Source organism: Periplaneta americana, chromosome 9 (assembly GCF_040183065.1).
Source record: "Periplaneta americana isolate PAMFEO1 chromosome 9, P.americana_PAMFEO1_priV1, whole genome shotgun sequence".
NCBI classification, from domain to species: Eukaryota; Metazoa; Arthropoda; class Insecta; order Blattodea; family Blattidae; genus Periplaneta; species Periplaneta americana.
Window position 1 is genome coordinate 64,460,679 of NC_091125.1, and position 25,187 is coordinate 64,485,865.

The 25,187-nt window shown below is 38.8% G+C and overlaps 10 non-coding genes across 10 annotated transcripts; all 10 read right to left on the reverse strand.

The window, feature by feature from the left end:
* Positions 1 to 12,071: 12,071 nt before the first annotated feature.
* TRNAL-UAA (transfer RNA leucine (anticodon UAA)) lies at positions 12,072 to 12,155 on the reverse strand. The gene has a single exon. It is a non-coding gene; the product is annotated as a tRNA-Leu (tRNA).
* Positions 12,156 to 12,380: 225 nt separating this feature from the next.
* TRNAL-UAA (transfer RNA leucine (anticodon UAA)) lies at positions 12,381 to 12,464 on the reverse strand. The gene has a single exon. It is a non-coding gene; the product is annotated as a tRNA-Leu (tRNA).
* Positions 12,465 to 12,542: 78 nt separating this feature from the next.
* Positions 12,543 to 12,626, reverse strand: TRNAL-UAA (transfer RNA leucine (anticodon UAA)). Its single transcript has one exon. It is a non-coding gene; the product is annotated as a tRNA-Leu (tRNA).
* Positions 12,627 to 12,687: 61 nt separating this feature from the next.
* On the reverse strand, positions 12,688 to 12,771 carry TRNAL-UAA (transfer RNA leucine (anticodon UAA)). The gene has a single exon. It is a non-coding gene; the product is annotated as a tRNA-Leu (tRNA).
* Positions 12,772 to 12,836: 65 nt separating this feature from the next.
* TRNAL-UAA (transfer RNA leucine (anticodon UAA)) lies at positions 12,837 to 12,920 on the reverse strand. Its single transcript has one exon. It is a non-coding gene; the product is annotated as a tRNA-Leu (tRNA).
* A 58-nt stretch (positions 12,921 to 12,978) lies between these two features.
* Positions 12,979 to 13,062, reverse strand: TRNAL-UAA (transfer RNA leucine (anticodon UAA)). The gene has a single exon. It is a non-coding gene; the product is annotated as a tRNA-Leu (tRNA).
* A 61-nt stretch (positions 13,063 to 13,123) lies between these two features.
* On the reverse strand, positions 13,124 to 13,207 carry TRNAL-CAA (transfer RNA leucine (anticodon CAA)). The gene has a single exon. It is a non-coding gene; the product is annotated as a tRNA-Leu (tRNA).
* Positions 13,208 to 13,412: 205 nt separating this feature from the next.
* On the reverse strand, positions 13,413 to 13,496 carry TRNAL-UAA (transfer RNA leucine (anticodon UAA)). Its single transcript has one exon. It is a non-coding gene; the product is annotated as a tRNA-Leu (tRNA).
* A 61-nt stretch (positions 13,497 to 13,557) lies between these two features.
* TRNAL-CAA (transfer RNA leucine (anticodon CAA)) lies at positions 13,558 to 13,641 on the reverse strand. Its single transcript has one exon. It is a non-coding gene; the product is annotated as a tRNA-Leu (tRNA).
* Positions 13,642 to 22,904: 9,263 nt separating this feature from the next.
* On the reverse strand, positions 22,905 to 22,988 carry TRNAL-UAA (transfer RNA leucine (anticodon UAA)). The gene has a single exon. It is a non-coding gene; the product is annotated as a tRNA-Leu (tRNA).
* Between the last annotated feature and the right edge of the window lie 2,199 nt (positions 22,989 to 25,187).

Consider the following 25,187-nt stretch of genomic DNA (forward strand, 5'->3'; position numbering starts at 1 on the left):
TGTGGGTTTCTCAGCTGTGCTGAAGTTCTCTGTGCAATCACGGATGTTAGGAGGAGATCAGAACGTTGTTTAGCACAGTTTGGCGGACAACATTTCAACATACAACAACGTACAACATTTCTCAGAAGATACCATTTCTTGTTGTTTTGTGAGTAAACAATAAAAGTTAAAAAAAAAGTTTCAGTAAAAGTTGTATCTTTTTAAAAGTAGTTTCCAATGGTACCTTCAATGACCCACGTTCTCATTTGAAACTTCAAGTTGACTGCAGGTATCCCTAATTCCGGTTTCAAAAGTGATGGTAAAAATTTAGGGATGAGAAGTAAGAACTAAAAGAAGCAAAAAGTTCCAGTAAACGTGGGTTCGAAAATTATCCGTTTACGAGATAATGGAATTTTTTTGCTGTTAGGGCCACCAGTGTACCGAACGCCTGGATACGATAAAGTGACAACAATCATGCTTCGTTTGTATGCCGTAAGCCTACTCACTCCACCCCATCCTTCTACGTGTGAAACGATATCTAAACAGACGATATGGTGAACGGTGGATGGGTTGAGGAGGACCTATGCCTAGATCACTGGATTTAAATCCTTTCAATTTTTGTGTATGGGATTGTGCAAAAAGCCTAGTTTACACAACAGACATCACCACATCTGAAGAACTGCAGCATCTGATTGTAGATGTCTTCCAGCAAATGAAGAATGACCAAGGATTGCTCGAGCGCATTCTTGGGTTTTTGCGGAGAAGACTAGACTGATTCATTCATGTGCATGGTCAGCATTTTGAACACCTGATATAAAATTCTTCAGTTAACATGTCCATACTGTACTATACCTTGTTTATCTACAAACGTTACTATTGTTCAAACAAAAACGTTTCTTTTGTGTATGTTTAATCATATTTCTGTAATGTTGAAACCATAGTTATGAATTTTACTGTCCCGTGATTGATAAATGAATTAAAATTGTCACTGATTTTCTTGTAATTACTAGTACTTAGTATTCAGCAGGCCCCAACCAGCACAAAATGACATTATCTCGTAAACAATTAATTTGCGGATCCATGCTTACTGGAACTATTTTGCTTTTCTTCGTTTTTACTTTTCATACATACATTTTTTACCATCACTTTTAAAACAACCTGATTATATACAGAGTATCCCAAAAGTCTCCATAAACTCCATAATAGGGAAATTACAATTTTACAGAACATTCTCAATATGTTGGTCATTAAACTGTAGACACAGATCAACGCGTTCGCGCCATTTTTTTTTCCGAACATCTCGCTTGCGTTTCAAAACGAAACGATCCGAGAATCGATGGGCAATGGAGAAAATTTATCTTCCGCCCGCGGAACTGAGTCTTTGTCCATTGTCTTGTGATTATCCTGTGATGTCTTAGCGATGGGCTTGCGTCATGCCTATCCCATGGCCAGGGAGCCCCATATTTGTGTGATGACTAGTGTATGATCCAATGAATCGCCTTCCACTATCCGCATTCGGATAAAAGGTGATGTTATTCTTAATTGGTTTATTTTATGACGCTTTATCAACAGCGATGGTTATCTAGCGTCTGAATGAAATGAAAGTGATAATTCTAGCGAAATGAATCGGGTTCCAGCACCGAAAGTCACCCAGCATTTTCTCTCTTAATGGGTTGAGGGAAAATCCTGGGAAAAACCTCAACCAGCTAATTTGTCCTACCAGAATTTTAACTAGAGTTCGCTCGTTTTATAGTCAGAAATGCTAACCATTACTCCACAGCGGTGGACAGGGAGTAAGCATAGTAAGAAAGAAAGACGATGAAGTTTCTTCTACCATCCTTATTTCATAGCTTTTTCACGGCTGTTTCACGGCTGTAGTAATGCCGTCTCCTCGTTTTTGAATAGTATCTATAATCTAAAACACATATTAAATAACCAAATTAGACTATTGTTACGCTTTGGATAATCAGCTGTGCTCAGGACAGGTTGACCAACATGCGAAAGAGATTTAGATAAATAAATGGATGGATGGATGGATGGATGGATGGATGGATGGATGGATGGATGGAAAGATTGACGGAAGGACAAATGAGTGGATGAATGGAATAGACGAACGGACGAGCAGGCAGATAGACAGACAGATGCATGAACGGACCGAAGGGTGAGTAGTTGAGCGGATAGATTGATGGTGTGTATGTGAATGGAAAGGACAGACAGATGAATGGATAGATGGGTAGGTAGGTGGTTAGACAAATAGAGAAGGCGGGTAGGTAGACAGATAGATAGACAGACAGACAGGTGAATGGCTGAATTAGACATATAGACAAAATTATACAGGCACAGTGATAGATGATATTCAAATACCCGGGGTGTACTATAAGCAGTAACATGAGTTCTACCAGGATATCAAAAGGAGGGTAGCAATGGTAAAGGAAGCTTTTAATAGAAAAAGGAGCATCTTCTGCAGAGCTCTGGTAAAATAACTAAGGAAGACACTAGTGAAGTGCTTTATGTGGAGTTTGGCATTGTACCCATATGGAGCAGAAACATGAACATTACGACGAAGTGAAGAGAAGCGATTGTAAGCATTTTAAATGTGGATATGGAGAAGGATGGGGCGTGTGAAGTGGACAGACTGAATAAGAAATGAACATGTGTTGGAAAGAGTGGATGAAGAAAGAATGATGCTGAAACTGAACAGAAAGAGAAAAAGGAATTGGTTGGGTCACTGGCTGAGAAGGAATTGCTCCTGAAGGATACACTGAAAGGAATGGTGAATGGGAGAAGAGTTCGGGTCAGAAGAAGATATGTTTATCAGATGATAGACGACATTAAGATATATGGATCATATGCGGAGACAAAGAGGAAGGCAGAAAATAGGAAAGATTTGAAAAAACTGGGTTTGCAGGGAAAGACCTGTCATTTAGCACAACGCTATGTATTTATGTATGTATTGGATAAGTTAGACAAACAGATGCCCTAGGTAAGTAGATGGACATACAGATAGACATTTACCTAAGTTGGCAGTTGGGAAGTCGATAAGTAGGTGGTTGGCACTTGTAAATAGGAGCGGACGTGCAGTAGGTAGGCTGATGTAAATGAAAATATATAGAGAGAATGAACCCCAAGCTTTCCCTGAAGATATTAAGAAACCCACTGAAAGCCAATCTATTGCACCGGAATCGAAACACGTGCCTCTGAAATGGACGCAGGAATGGAATGGTAGCCACTGCTTCCAGGAACTGATCATATGAAACAAGTTGTTCGTGCTTTCAAAAATTCGCTGTTCATTTGTCAAACGGATCACGCGACAGCATCCGGTGTCGGGAGTTGTCTTGTCTTAAGCGGTGATCGAAGTGGAGACCGCCAGGACTGGAATCTGACGACATCCGCTGCGTCTTTAATGCGCTGACACGTGACCAACAACTTGAGCTCTCTGACTGCTGACACAAATTGTGGCTCGAGTCGGCAGGTTTTCCAACCACAATGAAAAAAAAAGTGCAATGTCAACTGCACATCTCTCGTTGAACGATCAATTCGCTCAAATGCTTGCAGTCATACTATACGAACATAAATTAATGGAATCATGTCTTCCCAATGAGCTCTCATGTAAACAATGTTCATAAACTCGACCTCGGTGGTCTGACGTGTCTCGTCTGTGACTCAGTACTAGCACACTGTGAATATTTCCATGAGAACCGGGTTTGATCCCCGAGCTGCTTGTGATGGAATTTGTCGTGGACAGAACAGATGTTGTAGAGGTTTTTTGACCTAGAACTGTGTTTTCCTCTTCATATGTTTGGAGGAGTATATTAGGAGTTGTCAAAGAAATGCAGTCCCCGTTTGGTTTCCTTGTATTTCCCTTCTTGTCCTTGTATTTCCCTTGTTCTCCTTGTTTTTCTCCTGTACTCCTTGTCTTCTCTTTGTTCTCTTTGTAGTCTTGTTCTTGTTCTCTTGTCTTCTCTTGTTGTCTTTGTCTTCTCCTTGTTTTCCTTGTCTTCCCATTGTTCTCCTTACCTTTATCTTATTCTTCTCATATCCTCCTCTTGCTTCTTGTATTCCCCTTGTTCTCCTTGCGTTTCCCTGTTTTCCTTCTCTTCCCCCTGCTTTTGGACAGGTGATCGCACCACACGTAGGCCTAGTTATACGTAAACATATGCAGCATAGTAAAGCTATGCACATAAGGACAAGTGACCGCAACCTCATGTAGTTCTACGCAAAGTTATACAGCATAGTAAAGGCTGAGAAACACTAGATCAGAATGTAGAACAGAGTAATATGAAATTCTGTATCAATTTATAAAGAAAGCAATTACATTATGTCTCTATTTAATGCAAATTAATGGTATGTTTAGATTTAAATATTATTATTATTATTATTATTATTATTATTAATATTATTATTATTATTATTATTATTATTATTATTATTATTATTATTATTATTTTGTTTGGTGCCTCATTAACTACTCTGAAGAACCCCAGAGGCCGCGGTCCCCAGCTGTAGATAATAATTTTTATGAAAAGAAAAAACCTATTTTTTTATGTGGTTCAATAACGCCTAGGGTTATATGAGTTTTACAGAGGAATTCGGATTTATAATTTAAATGCTTTTTTTACCTAAAAAACTTCTTCATTAAATTTGAGAAAGAAAATGATATTTTGTGACGAAAAAAATTTGATTGGATGTATAATTATTCTTTATATTTCATTTATTAATTTATTCTATATACGAGAGAACCGTAAGTAATATCATTCATTTCAGTGTGTTATTCTTTGAGATAACAAAACAAAAATGTTGACTACAAATTTTGCTCATTTATGCTTTCTTGTCAAGATAAAAAATTGTTTTACATGAAACATTTTATAGCGTGTTTTGGGAAAGCTATTAATTTAATTCCCAATGTGAACCCTCAATTTAAGAGTAGTGTATTATGATAATACGTGACTGAAAAAAAATTAGTTTTGTCCTTTAAAATGTACAGAAATTTGACCCGAACAAAAGTAACTAGAGGTTCTGCAAAGGAATTTTACAGTGTTATATTTTGTTCTGATCAAATTTCTGCACATTTAATGGACAAAACTATAATTCCATCAATCATTTATTATCATAATGCACTGTTCTCTTAAATTGATTGGTCATATTGGGAATTAAATCAATGGCTTTCCCAAAATACGCTATGAAATGTATCATATAAAATTATTTTATCTCGAAAAGGAAGCAATAACGAGCAAAATTGTGTTAAACTATTTTGTTTGAAATATCTCAAAGAATAACTCCCAGAAATTAATGAAATTACTTACGGTTCACCGCGTATATTATGGAATATCCGACTTTATTGAACAATAATTTACCATTACTTTTATTGGGGTTGTAATTAAATGCATATTAGATATAAATACATAATGCACTCTCACATTCATACATATTACATAAAAGACAGAACTATTACATACAAAAGCAGACATACAGTCATATACATACATAATAGCCTACATACAAATACATAGGCTTACATATTATATATAAATACAGACATCTTACTTAGAAATGCACGCTATTACATAGAAATACATGCAATTATATTCATAGACTACAGTGAAAAATCAAAATGTAGAATGAATGTGGCTTAAAAACTGATAAAATCTGTAATATGTTGTGACATGGTTAAAAATTAGATGCAGTGATGATTGGCTATTGTAATGAATATTCTCGTGGTTGAGACAGAGGAAGAAGACGTGTCTTCTTATCTTATAAGGAATCGAATTTCGATTGAATGAACAATTATTGGTATTATTTTCATTCCAAGAAGTCGCACTCCTAGTAAAATAGTGTTGTAACTTGAAAATTGTGAATTAAATTATGGTTTATTTAACGACGCTCGCACTGCAGAGGTTATATCAGCGTCGCTGGTGTGCCGGAATTTTATCTCGTAGGAGTTCCTTTACATGCCAGTAAATCTACTGACATAAGCCTGTCGCATTTAAACACTCTTAAACGCCATCGACCTCGAGCCGCAACCTCGAGCATAGAAGTCCAGCGCTATACCAACTACACTACCGAGGCCGACTGAAAATTGTGATTTGTAAAAATATGTTGATTCCTAGAAACATACTGTCCTAAAAATATTTCAATAAACGGATAGCAAAACCTTTGATAATTCACTGTTTTACTATTAAAATTTCATACTTGGAATCAGTAAAACAGTGTTGAAATATACATACGAAGCAGTATATGATTTTCAACATATGATAGTATTTTACTGAAGGTGCGAAGTATCGCATTATTCCAATATGAATTGGCACTTATGTACTGAAAATAAACAGATTCTGTTCTGTACTTTCAGAGAAATCTCTGGACACTTATAAATAGACTTTCCAGTATTAGTGGTACAGGAAATATGTATTTCGATGAAAATCTCAATATCACAATAATTTATTTTTATACTTGTTACAAAAAGAAAGTAAAATTCGGGACTCCGAGCCCCTGGGGCTCATCAGGCTACTCATCTGTTGGACCCGGCTCTATCAGGGGCTGAAGCAGGATGGCCCACCTGTTAACATAGGATTCACGAATATCACCCATGTCAACTGTTGGACAGCCCCCGAAAAGCCAGGCCAAAAACAAGCCAAGTAGTAGTGATAGTAGTACTTCCTCCAGGAGCATAGTAGCCTACGTTTGCGATGCACTGAACTTCTATCTCTGACTCTATTGCCTGCCAACACTTTGACTTCCCTTAGTGTTTTGCCACAAATCTCGGCCTTCTCTATGACTGTCCTCTTCAAGTTTGTTTTGGTGTTCCTTTTCTTCGTACACCTTGTGATTTCTAATCAAACACTTGTTTTTAGATGGTTTCATCTTCCTTTCTTAGAGTATGGCCTACCATTGCAATTTTTCCATCTTAATTCCTTTCTATCCACTGATTTCCACTATTTTTAGTAGGTTATTTTACGACGCTTTATCAACAACTTAGGTTATTTCGCGTCTGAATGAGATGAAGGTGATAATGCCGGTGAAATGAGTCCGGAGTTCAGCACCAAAAGTTACCCAGCACTTGCGCATATTGGGTTGAAGGAAAGCTCCGAAAAAAAGCCTCAACCAGGTAACTTGCCCCGACCGAGAATCGAATCCGGGTCACCTGGTTTCGCGGCCAGACGCGCTAACCGTTATTCCACAGGTGTGGATTCCACTAATTCAGAATTACTTATTACTTCAGGACATCTCACACAAATTATCCTTCTCAAGCAGCGATTTATAAAGGTCTGCGATTTATTAGTAATTTGATTGATTACCTACTTCTAAATTTCGCACCCATAAAGCAAAGTTGCTTTTATATTACGCTCACTGTTAAAAATATTAAACTTAGTTTTCTTTGATACAATTAATTTTACATAATGTATAATGTATACCTGCAGCAGGTGGACGTATGCCTCGACCATGTGGGACCCACGCATTGGGAAAAGAAGCAGAAGACATCCAAGGAGAAGGTGGCCGGACGAGTTCCGGAGAGAGACTGGAGCGCAGCGGACGAGAACAGCGAGGGACATGCAGGCATGGAAAATACTGGAAGAAATTACGAACACAATGTAAACTATGTATAGTTTTGTATTGTTTATAAATAGTTCTTTTAATGTATGTTAGTTTGGATACTTGGAGTCCGTGTTTAGTTGGTATAGTTCATGTATTTAGTTAGTATAATTTTTGTATTTAATTGTATGGTTTTTGTGTGTTTAGATTAGATAGTTTGTATGTGCGTTAATTGTAAAATTTTGTTATGTGTTTTGTGTGGATAGTTGTGTGTTCAGACTATAATTTATGTGTTCAATTTGTATAGTTCTTTTGTGGGTGTTTAGTTTGTATAATTTATATGTTTAATTTGTATAGTTTTTCGTGTATAGTTTATATAGTTTGTTTATGTGTTTAGTTTGTAAGTATAGTGTGACCTCTCTTGGACTGGCTCCCCAAGTGTAGTAGACTTTCAGCTCATCCTATACTCCTATACGAGGCCGTTGTCCTTATGGGATTTCAGGCTTTTCATATTCATACTAGTACTTGCAGAAATGGATCCAGGACAATCTGTCACAGTACATTTCGTCACCGGTCAATTCGGTCACGTTAAAATTGTCACTGGTTAATTTGTACACATGTAGAATTGTTAGGGACCAATGGCGGGCTTATGTGAGGGCGGCAATGAACCTCCGGGTTCCTTAAAAGCCAGTAAGTAAGTAAGTAAGTAAGTAAGTAAGTAAGTAAGTAAGTAGAATTGTTATCACCATTTAAGTTGGTCACATGTAGCATTATTGTCACGCATTAATGTTACAATATATTTCTATCATACTGTAATCTAGAATAGGAAAGAAAATTACAAGAACATTATATTTCCAATATTTATTTCAAGACAGCCATAGACAGCCAAAAATATTGTCATCTTTATAATTTTGATAATGGACCAATAGATTATTTTGTCCATCTCAATGCATTCATTTCCTTCTCTTCTTAACTGGTGAGTGCTCAGCTTCTATTTTTCCAGTATTCCTCTTCATTTCAATCATCGCACTTCCATCCTCGTGTTTAACGTATTATACAGCTCCTTTTATCTGTATAGATGCACTAGAACAGGGGATCCCAAACATTCGAGTGCCACGTACCCCTTGAAGCTCATCCTTTATTTTGGAAAACCCCCTATTTTTTCATGATTTAGTCTGGTAAATATGGTCAACATATGAAATGTTTGCATAATATAGTGAATTAAACATTATCAAAAAATTCGTGGGTGCGCGCACAAAAGAGGATAAGTCACCAAAACTAAAAGGTAATTGTAGAAACACTTTGACGAAATATGTAGGATCCCTGAAACAATTTTTAACTCCATACTTACAATTCTCTTTCAACTTTAGTTTCAAAGCTGTGACTTAGCGTATTCTACATAATTATTTCCTTCTCACATTTCTCTACCGAAATCTTGACTTAACTCGATTTTGGCTGAAAGATGATTTATCCTCTTTTATCCGCGCACCCACGAATTGATAGAGATATTAAATTATTTCAATTCTAATTGTTAAGTATAATATCAAAATTAATAAATCAGAAGTTATTTTACGTTAAATAACATCTTTGCTGTGAAAAATAAAAAGAGTTTTTTCAGACTTCTTGTACATAAGGTTGTCAGTGAGTTTGGCTATGTTGCTTTGCAGCTGTCAGTTTTGCAAAGTATGGCTCAATTGCAAATATGTAAATACTGCAAGTAGTAAGTCTAACTCAACATTAAGTTCTTTTTTCTCTCTATGAGGCCGGGAGGGGAACATTCCTATGCATTCCTAGTCTATTGTGCGCCCCTGGGATGAGTTGTAGCCCAACGACCGCTCCCACGCCGAAACGGCCTAACTTCTAACACCGTTAACTACCAGTCCCTCCATCTCTCCAAGTCCGTGTGCCATTTCACCCTAACCCTCACACATTCTGCCATCAAGCGGTCTGAGGTGTACGCCACTCCTCCAGTCTGGCCAACGGTCTGAGGTGTAGACCACCCCTCCCGTCGGGAGGGGAGTGGGTTCCGCTGCTGGCTCACCAACTACCATGCTTTGGCATATTCATGGAGGCCGGCCGAGAACGGCAGGAGCTTTGGAGGGCCACCGCAGGCGCGATCTGAAAAACCAGGAAAGACAACCGGAATGATAAGGAAAGGATGATGGAGAGGGGGAAAGGAAGTGGCGAGAATGAGTGGGGTTCCGTACGCCTGATAAAGTTACCTCATATTCATCCATAAGAGTGAGGGGAAAACCCCGAAAAAACTTCACCGAGGCAACTCGTTGCAAGAGGGAAATCGAACCCCGGTCAGCTGGGTTTGAAGGCGAACACGCTACCACGAGACCACAGCGGTGGACAACATTAAGTTTACTTCTGCATTTGTTCTTCAAGAAGACCAGAGTAGAATATTTACACTCACATATATATTGATAACTTATGATGATTCGGGAAAGACTAAGATAAATGTGTCGTGCATGCAACAAAAAATTGCAGCGGATCATTGTAGAAAACACGATTTTTAAGCTGAACCAGAAAATAATCCTAACAGTTAACCTGCTTTCCTTCTTTGACGGGGAAACTATTTTTTTTTGTCACCGAGAAGGACTTTCTCGTCCAAATAATATTTTTTTCATTGCAGAAAGAAAAATATTCCTTTGATTTTAAAGTTAATGATTCAAGATTTATTTTTATATTACCAAAAATATCAAAAGGGATTTCCTCGACATTTATTGCTACAAAGTAGCTGAGAATAGAAATTGAATCAAGTTATTTATTGTAAACTCGGTGAGAAGACAAGTTAATCTCTTTATCGTTGCTTCAGTCTAATCGTAAATCGTAAACACTATTCAAGTTGAAATATGACATTTTATAGAATTTAAAACGCTATAAATGACAGACAGGTAAGGAAGACATGCAAGCCAAGAGAACTTTATTAGGCGATCTCATTCCTATTACAATCAATGTCTTAATAATCTGAGATTTAAAAAAATCCAAAAAAAAAAAACTGAGAAAAATATGAGATTATAAAATTAAGCTTAATTAAAATACCAATTGGAAAATAATCTTTGTTCCACAGACTCCTTTCGAATCACTTGCTGACCATCGGAGGTCCGCGGATCATAGGTTGGGAACCGCTGAATAGAACGAAATTCGCAGGGAACCAGGAAGAGTAAACGATCAAGAACCAATTGGAAACGAACATACTTGACAAAAGTGTAAGAGGCGAAGAAGCTTAGCAGCAATTAAAGAAATTGTATCAAATAGAATATCATGAAAACTTTTTTAACATATTCTACATGGTACATGAGATAAAAGATGTACTCTGTTTTCCGGATCTGAAACAAACCACGAAAATTCTTAGTCTAGTTAGCTGAGGAGATATGAAAGCTTGCTGTTAGCAAAGCGAAGACAGAGAGAAGAAAGAAGTAGAAGAAGAAGGGAGTCGATCACAGGAGTGCCGGCAGGCCGGTCGGCTCGTGCGCGGTGTCGCATGAGTAAACCTGCTAACTGCTTTTTAATCGACCTGTGCGGCCGCTCACCTTATTGGGAGGCGTGTCGCATGCGGCAGCCGAGCATTTACATGCGCTTCTACGGAGAAGTTGAGAGCTGGGCTTATGACACGTCGCGGGACGTTGTGAGATTAGCTACAGACAAGGTTTCTTATTGAGCGAGAGGTGTGCAAGACGGAATTAAAGGAAACTTAATTATAAAGTGAAATAAGAATGAAGAAAAGTGAACGGAGAGACAACTAAAGAAATATATTGACAAAGATGTAGGATGACCGCTGTGTGGTTACTGTGGCATATTTAAACTCTCTGAGTTACTGTTATTTCAATGTGCAGATTTACACGAGCCATCTGCTCCTCGTCCCGTCCCGTGATCATTTTGATCACATTTTCGTCCCCCTCGCGTATGTGGTACCTAAGAGGTTACGTCCATTTTCGGTTTTTCCCCTTCAAAATTTTCTAGAGCTCCTTCAATGGAGCAGTGTAACCCGGAGTGAGACTAGTGGCCAACAGGCTTGGAGCTCACATATTTAGTTTCTTGCACCCCCGAACCCCTTGCAAGGACGCATTTTGCGTACCTTTTAAATTTGTCCTCCCAATTCTCCACTCTTTTTCGATTTTAGATTTTTTCGAAGTCTTTAACAATTTCATTCTCAAATTCTTCTTGCACTAATTCTTGATTAAGAGTTTTTGATTAACGTTTCCAAAAGGATACGAAAGCAATCATGACACAAAACTGAAAGGAGTATTCCAGGGCTGGCGGATAAGAGTAAAAGTCAAATAAGCTTGGATTATTCACTTCACATTTCGACCGCTCGGCCAACACAACAATTATATAATGTTTCTATTCCAATGCGAAGTAATAAGAACTCTTAGAAATATATTTACATAAAATGTAAGTATGGTAAGTGGAAGGTTCGAACCGAGGCTCTTATTTGAAACCTAGAACTTAAACCTAGCGCCTGAGACCGCTCAGCCAACCCAGCAAGCTATGTCATGCTTTTGTCCAAGTGGTAAGTAAGAATTAAAATTGTTGGAAATATATTTACGTAAAAGTGATGCTAGGTGTGGGGTTCGAACCCACGCTCTCGTGTGAGAACCAGAACTTAAGTCTAGCGCCTTAGACCGCTCGGCCAACCTAGCTGCTGTGTAATATCTCTGTTCCAAAGTGGTAAGTAGAACTGTTCGAAATATATATTCACATAAAATTCAGGTTACGTGAAAGATCCAAATCCACGCTCTCACTTGAGAACCATAACCCAAGCCTGACGCCTTATGCCACTCGGTCAACCTAACAGCTACGTAAGGCTTTAACACCAATGGTAAGTGTAAAGTAGAACTGTTCGAAATATATTCACATAAAAGTTATGCTAGGTGTGGGGCTCAAACCCACGCTCCCAGATGAGAACCAGAACTTAAGTCTGGCGCCTTAGACCGCTCGGCCAACCGAGCGGTTGTAAAGGGTTTTTTTTTTTATCCCAATGGAAAGTGTAAAGTAAAACTGTTCGAAATATATTCACATAAAAGTTATGCTAGGTGTGGGGTTCGAACCCACGCTCTCATTTGAGAACCAGAACTTAAGTCTGGCGCCTTAGACCACTCGGCCAACCCAGCGGGTGTGTAACGTTTTTATCCCAATGGTAAGTGTAAAGTAGAGCTGTTCACATAAAAGTTATGCTAGGTGTGGGGTTCGAACCCACGCTCTCATATGAGAACCAGAACTTAAGTCTGGCGCCTTAGACCGCTCGGCCAACCCAGGGGGTTGTACCGGGTTTTTTTTATCCCAATGGTAAGTGTAAAGTAGAACTGTTCACATAAAAGTTATGCTGGGTGTGGGGTTCGAACCCACGCTCTCATACAAGAACCAGAACTTAAGTCTGGCGCCTTAGACCACTCGGCCAACCCAGCGGGTGTACGTGTTTGTCCCAATGGTAAGTGTAAAGTAGAACTGTTCACATAAAAGTTATGCTGGGTGTGGGGTTCGAACCCACGCTCTCATACGAGAACCAGAACTTAAGTCTGGCGCCTTAGACCACTCGGCCAACCCAGCGGGTGTACAACGTGTTTATCCCAATGGTAAGTGTAAAGTAGAACTGTTCACATAAAAGTTATGCTGGGTGTGCGGTTCGAACCCACGCTCTCATACGAGAACCAGAACTTGAGTCTGGCGCCTTAGACCACTCGGCCAACCCAGCGGGCGTACAATGTGTTTATCCCAATGGTAAGTGTAAAGTAGAACTGTTCACATAAAAGTTATGCTGGGTGTAGGGTTCGAACCCACGCTCTCATACGAAAACCAGAACTTAAGTATGGCGCTTAGACCACTCGGCCAACCCAGCGGGTGTACAACGTCTTTATCCCAATTGTAAGTGTAAAGTAGAACTGTTCACATAAAAGTTATGCTGGGTGTGGGGTTCGAACCCACGCTCTCATACGAGAACCAGAACTTAAGTCTGGCGCCTTAGACCACTCGGCCAACCCAGCGGGTGTACAACGTGTTTATCCCAATGGTAAGTGTAAAGTAGAACTGTTCACATAAAAGTTATGCTGGGTGTGCGGTTCGAACCCACGCTCTCATACGAGAACCAGAACTTGAGTCTGGCGCCTTAGACCACTCGGCCAACCCAGCGGGTGTACAATGTGTTTATCCCAATGGTAAGTGTAAAGTAGAACTGTTCACATAAAAGTTATGCTGGGTGTAGGGTTCGAACCCACGCTCTCATACGAAAACCAGAACTTAAGTATGGCGCTTAGACCACTCGGCCAACCCAGCTGGTGTACAACGTTTTTATCCCAATGGTAAAGTGTAGTGTAGAGCTGTTCGAAATACAGAGTGGGAAAAATAAAACTGGCCCGCGGAAAATATATATGAAATATATGAATTTATATGTATAAGAATGACGCGGAAATGACCCTGACAATGGATGAAACAGTGATTTCGATGCAACAATGGGTTGCCTTGTGAAGCCTGGTTCAGCCTGTCGGGGTATGTTATATGTTAACTCACAGAATATGCGCAATAAATTATGCATCAATAAATTCCCATGAGTGCTTGGAAGAAACGTTGCATAACCTCAAGATTGGTGTTTGGTGCGCAATGTCACGTGTCCGCATCGTAACACGATTCTTTCACGAAACTGTTAATGCTAACCGGTATGTCCAGAATCTGTTTAATCCACACGTGGATCAACTCACAGAAGATGGAAGATTGTATGGATATTTTCAGCAAGACGGAGCAACAGCACGCACCGCCTTGGTACGAGTGCATGAGGTGTTCGGTGAGGAGAGGACAATCAGTACAAGCAGTGCAACCTCCTGGCCACCTCGATCGCCTGATCTCTCGCCTTGTGATTTTTACCTGTGGGGCAAATTGAAGAGTCAGGTGTACTCAAATAATCCTCACACACTGGAAGAGCTACAGCAGAACATTGAAAACGCTATTGCTGCTATCCCTCAGGCAGAGCTGCTACGCGTGTCTCACAATTTTATGAAGCGAGCACAACGCTGCATCGACGTCAACGGTGGCCATTTCCAGCATCTTATGTTCATTAATAGTCTTATAACTATAAATATATATAAATCTAAATATTACAGATTTTCCGGGCCAATTTTATTTTGCCCACCCTGTATATTCTCATAAAAGTTATGCTAGGTGTAGAGTTTGAACCCACGCTCTCGTTTGAGAACCATGACTTAAGTCTGACATCTTACACCGCTCAGCCAACCCAGCGGTTGTGCAAGAGAAGTAAAGAGTAGAACTGTCCGAAATGCGTATTCACTTAAATATTTTTAACTACAGGAGTTCGCACGAGAATATGAACTTAAATCATCTTATATCACTTGGTCAAACTAGCAGAAATGCAATTTTCACGACTCCTATGATTGTTAGTGACTGTTCTCAGTATTTATCTAAAATGTTCGTAGGCCTATATGTTGCTTTCTTAATCTTAGATAGACTGCTTTCTTCTTTACTTTGTTTGGTATTTGCTTGTGTCTTTCTCCTTTTATACATTTTCTAATTTTTAAATTTCTTTCAATCTTTCATTGACTTCTTAAATTTATTGAATGGCGGATTTATTTATTATGTAATCAACTTATCACTAATTTTATTGAAGACTGGACATAAAAAGACTGTAAGTGTCAAAGAGACAAACTGTAGAAAACAGAGCTTTCTTGTGCTACTAGTAATGTAATATAGCCTACATTTTGTACATCTGTGGATGAAGCTAGACTCTAAATAATATTACAATAGAATTGGACTTATATTTTTTCTACCTAGATTGAGACAGGACATAGACCTTTTTTAAAAAAAACTAATTTTCAATAATGTTGGCACTATCAGGCTTTTTTATGTCCAGTTTTCAATTAATAATCACCGGTAATTCCTTTGTTCATTGATCCACTTAACAAGACAGTATTATTTACAAATTTTTTCATGCCTTTATTAATCTATATATTTATTCCTATAGGCCTATTAATTTGTCAATTCATTGATTATGCTTATTGTTATATTATACGTTGTTGAATAAATCTGGTAAGTGAAGAGAAGCGAATAGAAACATTTGAAATACAGATATGGAGTAGAATAAAACGTGTGAAGTGGACAGACAGAATAAGAAATGAAGTTGTGTTGGAAAGAGTGGGTGAAGAAAGAATGATGCTGAAACTGATCAGGAAGAGGAAAAGGAATTGCTTGGGTCACTGGCTGATAAGAAACTGCCTACTGAAAGATGCATTGGAAAGAATGGTGAACGGGAGAAGAGTTCGGGGCAGAAGAGGATATCAGATGATAGACGATATTAAGATATATGGATCATATGAGGAGACAAAGAGGAAGGCAGAAAATAGGAAATATTGGAGAAAGCTGGGTTTGCAGTGAAAGACGTGCCCTTGGGCAGACCATGACCATGTTTACATATTAATTTCAAGCTCAGAACACATACCTACACAACTTGTCGTCAGACAGAATGATATACAGTAGTAACATTGCGAAAAAATATTAGAACTCTGTATTACAACAATGTGTTAGATCTGATTTAACAGGGGGAGATTCGGCTAATTCCGAAGATTTTAGGTATTCAATAAACCTGTAAAACTTAGAGAAAGGGGGTTTATTTTTTAACAATGAGGGTGGTCATGAATATCCAGAATAAAAGCACTACAAAATAATTTGAAAGACAAAAATAATTAAATACAGGAATTGTTAAGTAAAAAACATCTAGAGAAATGCAAACTCAATAGAATCTTTAATGGCCAAAATATAAATGGTAATGTAATAATAGAGTAACATTAAAATGTTAAAAGAAATAATATCGTAATTATTATGAGCGCTTTTCGAGTCATTTAGCTATACCATCTTGCAGAGGAATATAACAGGTGTTAAATATTTCATTTCTATAGTTGCATACAGGTTTTGAAGTCTTCTAAGTAAGTATAAGAAATTGTGGATTTTCGTACATGGTCTCTTACAGGATTGTTTCTGATAACGAATTTGAATGACATCATGTGCGTCAGGAGTCACACGACAGCTGAACTATGGCGCGAGGTGACAGACCAGTAGTGAGTGATCTCATGGAGTGCACGGCGATTCACAGCAGAAATTCCCAAGAAAATCGAGCCTTTTTGGGAGGGTTGCATTACGACCCTTTCCCATGCCAAGTACAGTTACGTGAAAATAAAAGAAGCCTGCAATAAACGAGGTTTCGTTATTTCCAAGAAAGGCAAGTTCTGTGTACGTAATAAGATTGGTAAAGCTCGAATGGAATTAATGTGTATCATCTCGAGGGGTGCGGCGACTTGTGATGGGGGGTGGATTTGCTTGCTTTTTCCACTGTAGAATTAATCTTATCCGAGCTTTGTCAGTTTTATTAGGTACACAGAAGATGCCTTTCTTGGAAATTACGAAACCACGTTTTTTGCAGGCTCGTATGATTTTCACGTAACTGTACTTGGCATCGGAAAGGGTTGTTATGTACCCCTCCCAAAAAGACTCGATTTTCTTGGGCATTACTACTGTGATACATCGTGCACTTTGATTATGAAATCACTCACTACTGGTCTGTCACCTCTCGCCGCAATTTAGCTGTATGTGTGATTTCTAACGCACATGACGTGATTCAAATTCGTTATCAGAGATCGGAAACAACCCTGTAAAATTAGAACCATACAACTTATAAGAGGAAGTTATCTGTTGGATTAATTTCCAATAGTATGTTGCTTACAACTTATTATCATGATATTTATATTTCATACTGAATTTCACGGAACCTCTTTCAACAGAAATAATGAAGAATTAATCTGGAATCTTATCACGACCTCAAGGATTTCTACTAAAGTAGTGAAATCAATTGGTTTTAGATGAACATTCGTCACATTTACTGAAAGTCCAGAGTTTGAAGGCACAGTAATTTAATTTATTTAGCATATCATTAATAATAATTTACATTAAACGAAAATGACTAAGTTAGATCTTGTAAGTAATTTTTGTCTGACCTTGTCTTGTGTTTCTTCACCGTACGTTGTCGTTAAGTGGTAGTAGTCTTGTCATTAAAATGTACCGGATAGAACGGGATCATCTCTATGCACTTCAGTCCAAGTAAACGTTTTGTTCATCCTTATGAGATTATTTGCGTGCCTGTTAAGATCAGCGGTTAAGTCGGTACCACCAACCGATGCACCACGCATTCCTCTCCAGGCGAGTCCCAATGCCATATCTCTGGTATGTGTCTGTCATACCTCTGTCGTCCACCAGAGTCGTTAAGTTCCCACGAAAGAGAGAATGTTGTGCCCTGATCCGGGACTCCGATCCTTCTCTGCGGATCTGTGAGTCGTCTGTGTTATAGTTACTTTATATAAACATAGAGTGGTCATCAACCTGTCGGCACCATTAAGATTCCTCGTTAGTATTTCCGACCGGTCGCGTAGCGCCATTGTATCAATCTAATATGAACGGGTTAAACTCTTAATAGAGTTCAATACAGTGATTCTATAATATCAAAGCAATGTACCATTGAAATACTATTTAGAAATCAATGACGGCGACTGGTCGGAAATACTAATACACTGCCGGCGACCGTCCGGTGATCACAGTGTTTATAAAAGCCATTGTAAACTTACTATCATTGTCAGTATATGGACGAAACTGCGAGGAACATCTGCCACGGTGGACTGCTGGTGTAACGTCGAACAAGAACAAGTGAGTGCCCCTTTTTTTATTCGAAGCAGAGATGATATTGAAAAAGAAATTGTGAAAATTACTGGTGGGAGGAAGAGATAAAAGAGGAGAACCCGGACAAAAACCCTCACAACCTGGACTTTGCCCACCACGAATATAAGTATGCCATGCCGAGGATTTGAACTCTGGTCCAGTCTCGTCGTAAGCTAACGCTCTGCCAACTGAGAAAATGGTCACATGGTCAGACATCTTCATTACTTTTTTGTTTAGTAGGTTATTTTAACACGCTTTGTCAACATCTCAGATTATTTAGCGTCTAAATGATATGAAGGTGATAATGCCGGTCAAATGAGCCGGAGTCCAGCACCGAAAGTTACCCAACATTTGCTCATATTGAGTTGAGGGAAAACCCCGAAAAAACCTCAACCAGGTAACTTGCCAGGTAACCGAGAATCGAACCCGGGCCACCTGATTTCGCGGCCAGACGCACTAACCGTTACTCCACAGGTGTGGACTCTTCATTACTTCAGAATGAATAATCCTCTAATAGTAAGAACGGAAGAGTAAAAATGTTTAGTTCTAAAAGGTAGACGTTAATGTTAATAGGCTAATGATGATGATGCAGAGAAGGATAACTAATAGGCGGAAGAGTAATAGGAAAAACATTGGCAATAACAGACAAATTGTTATTCCTTACTTACTTACTTATGACCTTTAAGGAACCCAGAGGTTCATTGCCGCCCTCACATAAGCCCGCCATCGGTCCCTATCCTGAGCAAGATTAACCCAGTCTCTACAATCATATCCCACCTCCCTCAAATACATTTTAATATTATCCTCCCATCTACGTCTCGGGTTGGCCTGGTTGGCGCAGTTGGTATAGCGCTGGCCTTCTATGCCCGAGGTTGCGGGTTCGATCCCGGGCCTGGTCGATGCATTTAATTGTGCTTAAATGCGACTGGCATGTAAAAGAACTCCTGCGGGGCAAAATTCCGGCACACCGGCGACGCTGATATACTCTCGGCAGATCCGAGCGTCGTTAAATAAAACATAACATTTAACATTCTACGTCTCGGCCTCCCAAAAAGTCTTTTTCCCTCCGGTTTGCCAATTAACTCTCTATATGCATTTCTGGATTCGCCCGTATGTGCTACATGCCCTGCCCATCAAAAAAGTCTGGATTTAATGTTCTTAATTATGTTAGGTGAAGAATACAATGCGTCCACTTCTGCGCTGTGTAACTTTCTCCTGTCACTTCTTTCCTCTTGGCCCCAAATATTTTCCTATGAACCTTATTCTCAAACATCCTTAACCTCTGTTCCTCTCTCAAAGTGAGAGTCGACGTTTCACAACCATACAGAGCAACCGGTAACATAACTGTTTTATAAATTTCAACTTTCAGCTTTTTTGAGAGCAGACTGGATGACAAAAGCTTCTCAACCGAATAATAACAGGCATTTCCCATATTTGGTGTGTGGATAAGCTTCAGGGCTTCTACCGCGTTGTCTTGGTGTTATTGGCTGACGTTTCGACCGCTGTGTTGTGGCCATCTTCAGAGCAGTTGTTGGATAAGGAAATAGTATCCAACAACTGCTCTGAAGATGGCCACAACACAGCGGTCGAAACGTCAGCCAATAACACCAAGACAACGAGGTAGAAGCCCTGAAGCTTATCCACACACCATGTACACCAGCTGCGGAGGCCTACGCGAACACATTTTCCATATTTATTCTGCGTTTAACCCATTAATGCCCGTAATTCCCTGTATGAGATTTTAGCGTGATATTTCTGTTATGTGATCCTGGAAGAACCCTAAGCACTATAATTTTATATCATTCATGTACCTTCAACCAAAAGTACCATTCTAGGCTGGCAACTTTAGTTGCCACTGGGCACTTGCGTGTCTAATATTTTGTTATTGTGAAATAAATGCATCTTACTTCGATAAAAGCTTTTGTTTTATTTAGCACTTACAAATTTACAAACACCACATCGCTTTAGACTATTATTTTTCACTCAGTCCATAATTATTATGTCTAATTTAAGGGAAGAGTCGATTTTATTCAACACCAAATAGTCCTCATGCATCATGAAATGTTTTGAGACACGAATCAGGAAAAATAAAAATGCAAACTGCAGTTGTGAAGAGATCATCGAAGTAGAATTTTATTCCTTTTGGTAACTGCACATGAGCAACCAATCCCAAAACAACAATACTTCCTTGGCCAGGATCTGTTTCAGGAAGGCAAGTTGAACTTCCACAATATGGTTCAGCATAAAAGATAAACCCAGATGGATCAGCAGCAACTCACAATTTGAATCTGACGCGCACAGTCTTTCCCCTTATGAATTGTCTGGTGCTAGACAGTTCATAGGATCATACTTTCATCAATGCTTACACATTTGCCGGACACCTGCTTGAAGGAAGCGTTCAGTATATGGAAGAGTTGTCTCACTTTATAGAGAGAATCAGAACATCTAATCCGTCATTATTTGTTAGGTGAAGGAATCTCAGTAGTTCATCAAATCGGTTGTGTCGCATAGATTCTGGCACTAGTGGCACATGAACATCCGAATCGCTTTTCCAATAAAGCCTTCTTGATGGCAGTTTGTGGTACCCAGACAGAAGTAGAATACCGATTAGAATAAGAATCTCTTCCATTGAGGTATTTAAATTATGCATAAGATGCTGATAAGAATCTCTTCCATTGAGGTATTTAAATTATGCATAAGATGCTGGCTGAGCTGCATATCTGTTGGTTTCCATAACTATAAGTTGAAGTAATTCTCCAGAGAAAAAGGGTCTAAGACAGGCTCGCAGAAGTGGGCGCCAATTGTGGCGTTGCGTCACTCATCAGAATACGTCACTCATTCCTTCCTTCTTCCCCGTGTCATTGACTTGGTAGAAGAGGGAATTTGTATTCACTGTCTATGTATGTGAATGCGTACGGGTCACAGACAGTGACGTGACTGTGGACGGGGAACCAACACTTTCCCCATGCTTTTCCACTCCTCTCTCGCCAGTTTTGTATCTCTGGTCTAAGAGCATATAAAGGGGATTTTGCTCTTTCTCTGTAAGTAGATCTTTAGCGTATGGTCGAATATCAGGACTTCTCTTCTTGATTCTGAAGTTTTTACTCTGCTGCCTTTGCTCCATTTTAGATTTGAAGTAGTTAGCTTCATTATTTTTCGAGGCTGTATTGGAACATTTCCTGCAAATGAGCATTGAGTCGCTGACAAAACATTAGACTTCATTGGAACCATGGATGAAGATACCACAGCAGGAGTAGAGCATTAGTATTAATAGGAGTAACTTAGTATATATTCCAAAAGTTCTTGTAATTGCAGATACAGCAGAAGTGTCTGAATGATACCCAGCGTCAAACTCTAGGGGAGCTCGAGAGCGAAGTATTCTAGCTGGAAGGTGATCAACTTTGTCTTGAGCTTCACTATACGAGAGGTCTAAATCCTGATCTGTTTCAGCTTCCTTCTCCTCGAATGGAGGACCGATTGCTATGTTATTCACCGTGCTTTCTTTGTCTTCTGCAATAGCCAGAATTTTGTGAACTGTTAAAGATTTTACCTTTACTTTTCTTGGAATTTTGTGAAATCCTAAAATAAACATAAATTTTATTCCAATTACTTCATAATGAATGTATAAAATCTCTATACTTACAGTTTTATATATAGCCTACCTATGAAACGATAATGCAATAACAGATGAAAATCAGACATATTAGTTCCAGATATTACGTAAATAAAAATGTACTACAGCAAGGAATCGAACTACGAACTAGCCAATAGTGAAGGAAAGAATTGCTATAAAAAATTATATTATGTCATTGTTCGTTTCCAGCGTTAGCAATGGTAAAATTTGAAAGAATTTGTAAAATGGATAAACAAACAATCGTAAGTGCCCACTGGCAACTAAAGTTGCCACACAAATTCAAACCACTCTAATGAAATTGTGATAAGTTGTACATTAAAAATTTGGTTAATATAATAAAATTGCACATATTCTTAATAGATTTATGTAATTTAAATTATTGTGCAGCAATTGTTAGATATAATTATACTTACATTACTGAAGGAATGTGTTGCAGTCGAGAAACTTTTGTGTGCACTCCTCATTAATTTCTTCTGTACTAACGACGTAACGAACGAATGAGCTAAACCTCAACACGAACTAGTGGAGGATATTTTAATCTTTATACCAATTATTGTGAATAAAGAAAAAAAAATTGAAATCAACCATTCAGTAAAGCATTATTGCCTTGGCAACTTTAGTTGCCACTGGGATATAATGGGTTAATTTCCTCCTGAGTGTCATTTATATTCGTTGCTGTTGCTCCAAGATATTTGAATACAAATTGTTATTCCAAACTGAAATAATTTAGTCTAGTGGTAGAAAGAAGAGGAATAGGAAAAACAATAGAACTAATAGACAAATTGTTATTCCAAACTGAAATAATTCAGTTTAGTGATAGAAAGTAAAATATATCTATACGGGTACATATTTCAAAGTATGTAATGTTTGCGTGTACAACACTGTCGTTAACAATGCGTCAAAATAATCTTATTCAACAGTTACACTGAAATACTGCATCAAGTTTGTATTATGTTACAATTAGGAATTTAATTTACAGAAGAACAAACATACTGAGCAAAGTCATTTAACCGGTATTTAAATAGTGTCGAAGATACTTACATAAAATTACTGCTAGGTGTGGGGTTCGAACCCACGCTCTCTTACGAGAACCAGAACTTAAGTCTGGCGCCTTAGACCGCTCGGCCAACCTAGCTGCGCGATATTAGCATTTCATTTCCGTGTATTTAAAGTTATAGGAAAGCCAGACTAGAATGCCGAAGACATTTTAAATTTCTGTTATATTTTACGATGACATTAGGGGTTCGGTTTTATAAATGTTATGTTTTATTTAACGACGGTCGCAACTGCAGAGGTTATATCAGCGTCGCCGGATGTGCCGGAATTTTGTCCCGCAGGAGTTCTTTTACATGCCAGTAAATCTACTGACATGAGCCTGTCGCATTTAAGCACACTTAAATGCCATCGACCTGGCCCGGGATCGAACCCGCAACCTTGGACATAGAAGGCCAGCGCTATACCAACTCGCCAACCAGGTCGACTGGTTCGGTTTTAAATCGTGAAAAATCCAAGTGAAATTCGTTATGTTGGTGCAGGTTATCCCAAGGTACTACCACTTTTCTTGCCGTCCGTAATCCTAATCGTCTTCATTATCAAAACAGGATAAAATTTTGAGAAAAATTTCACGGGATTCTTAGCAAGTCTTTCTTCTTCATAGTACGTCATTACACTATCACACGTGTATCACAGCGGTTACGTTTTCCCAGCATAACAGCTTTAGAGGTTTGAAATTAAAAATATAGAAAGCAGTTAAATACATTTACATGTGATTGAATTACACCGTAAGTTTTAAACTTCATTTATTTATTCACTTATTTACTTCTTATTTAATTATTTATGTATCTATGCAATCATCTATTTTCTTATTGCATTTTATTTTTGTGGAATGAATACACTGAATTTTTTGACATAAGTACAAGTTAATCGTGATTGTCTTCACTATCAGTTTATTCTATGTTCTCACTTGGGTTGAATTTCGATGTGTACACTACAGTTCTGAGGTAAATATCCATCTGTCCGCCATCTTTATACTCTTCATATCTTTGCACTACAGCTAGTAGTCGCGCCTGGTTTTTAATATACTTTTTGTTCAGAACTGGCGTCACATTCCTCTGTCCTCCAAGGAGCCTTGTAATATCTTGTTCATTGTCATGCTGGTCTGCTTCGAGTTTATCTATAAATTTCCAAAGTGAAGGGCGATGAATATTTCTATGCTATGAAGACTCATAGCAGTAGCAAGTTACGGTACATCTTGCTGTACATATTTGCCTGTCCTCACAACGCCAGTAACGACGGCTTTTCTGTTTGTTGCACGTGTGAAATTGGTAACAGAATTTATGTAATACAAGCATTCGTTTGTTCTTCGTGGAATGAATTATTTGTGTCATTTTCGCTATAGTAATTTTGTTATAGCTCAAGATTCTGTAGAATTAGTGACGGAATGAGAATTAGAATGATCGCAAACTCGTGGCACTAACATGCGCGACCTTCTTTCTGGGGCTTCGGAGTGTGGGGGGGGGGGTTCTGTGTGTGAGGGCGACTGCTTACTCATAGAGCGTACTGTTCAAACACCCCTCCAGCAAGACTCTTGGGCGAGTCCATGTAAGTGGATGCGAATTCGTCTTTCGCGCAGGTGCCACGAGTTTGCGATCGGGCTCTACATTGCTACGATACAGACAACACAATCGGACGACCACTATGTCCGTAATACCGAAATGTCGCATTACCTGAGTATCGTTGTATCGTAATGCCACTAGTATATTATACAGTCACGAAGCTCAATACGTAGGGAATGTGCATCCATAGATAGTTGCTAACCACTAGGATCGCTACTGTCGCCTCATCACAGACAATGCGAAATAGTACCGGCACAGTCTATTGTTCCTAGTACTCTCAACAACTCAAGCTTCGTGACTGTATATAGTAGACTGTGGTAATGCCATGTTGACCGAAATGTCTTGTTGGATGACCGAACAGATTCGTGACCTAAAAAGAGAGACCAAAATCGCTTGAAATGATTATAATATTATAAAAATTACTCAACAAATGACGTAATTATATGCCGAAGAAATTATGATACCGCACCTAATGACATTGGACACGCTCCCTTGTAGAATTTGCTCTGTGTGGCTTAGAACTATATCTTCATTTCATTGTTATGCTTAATGTGTACCTATAGGCCTACACAGTCTCCCATAGCTTTTTGAAAGCACGTTTCAGCAGTTTCTAGGCCTATATATTCAGGAAGTTACTTTCTTAACAGTCCATTTCGCTTAGCCACGTATTAATACAAAAATTTCAGTAACTTTATGAAGTTTCAGAATTTCTTCCAATC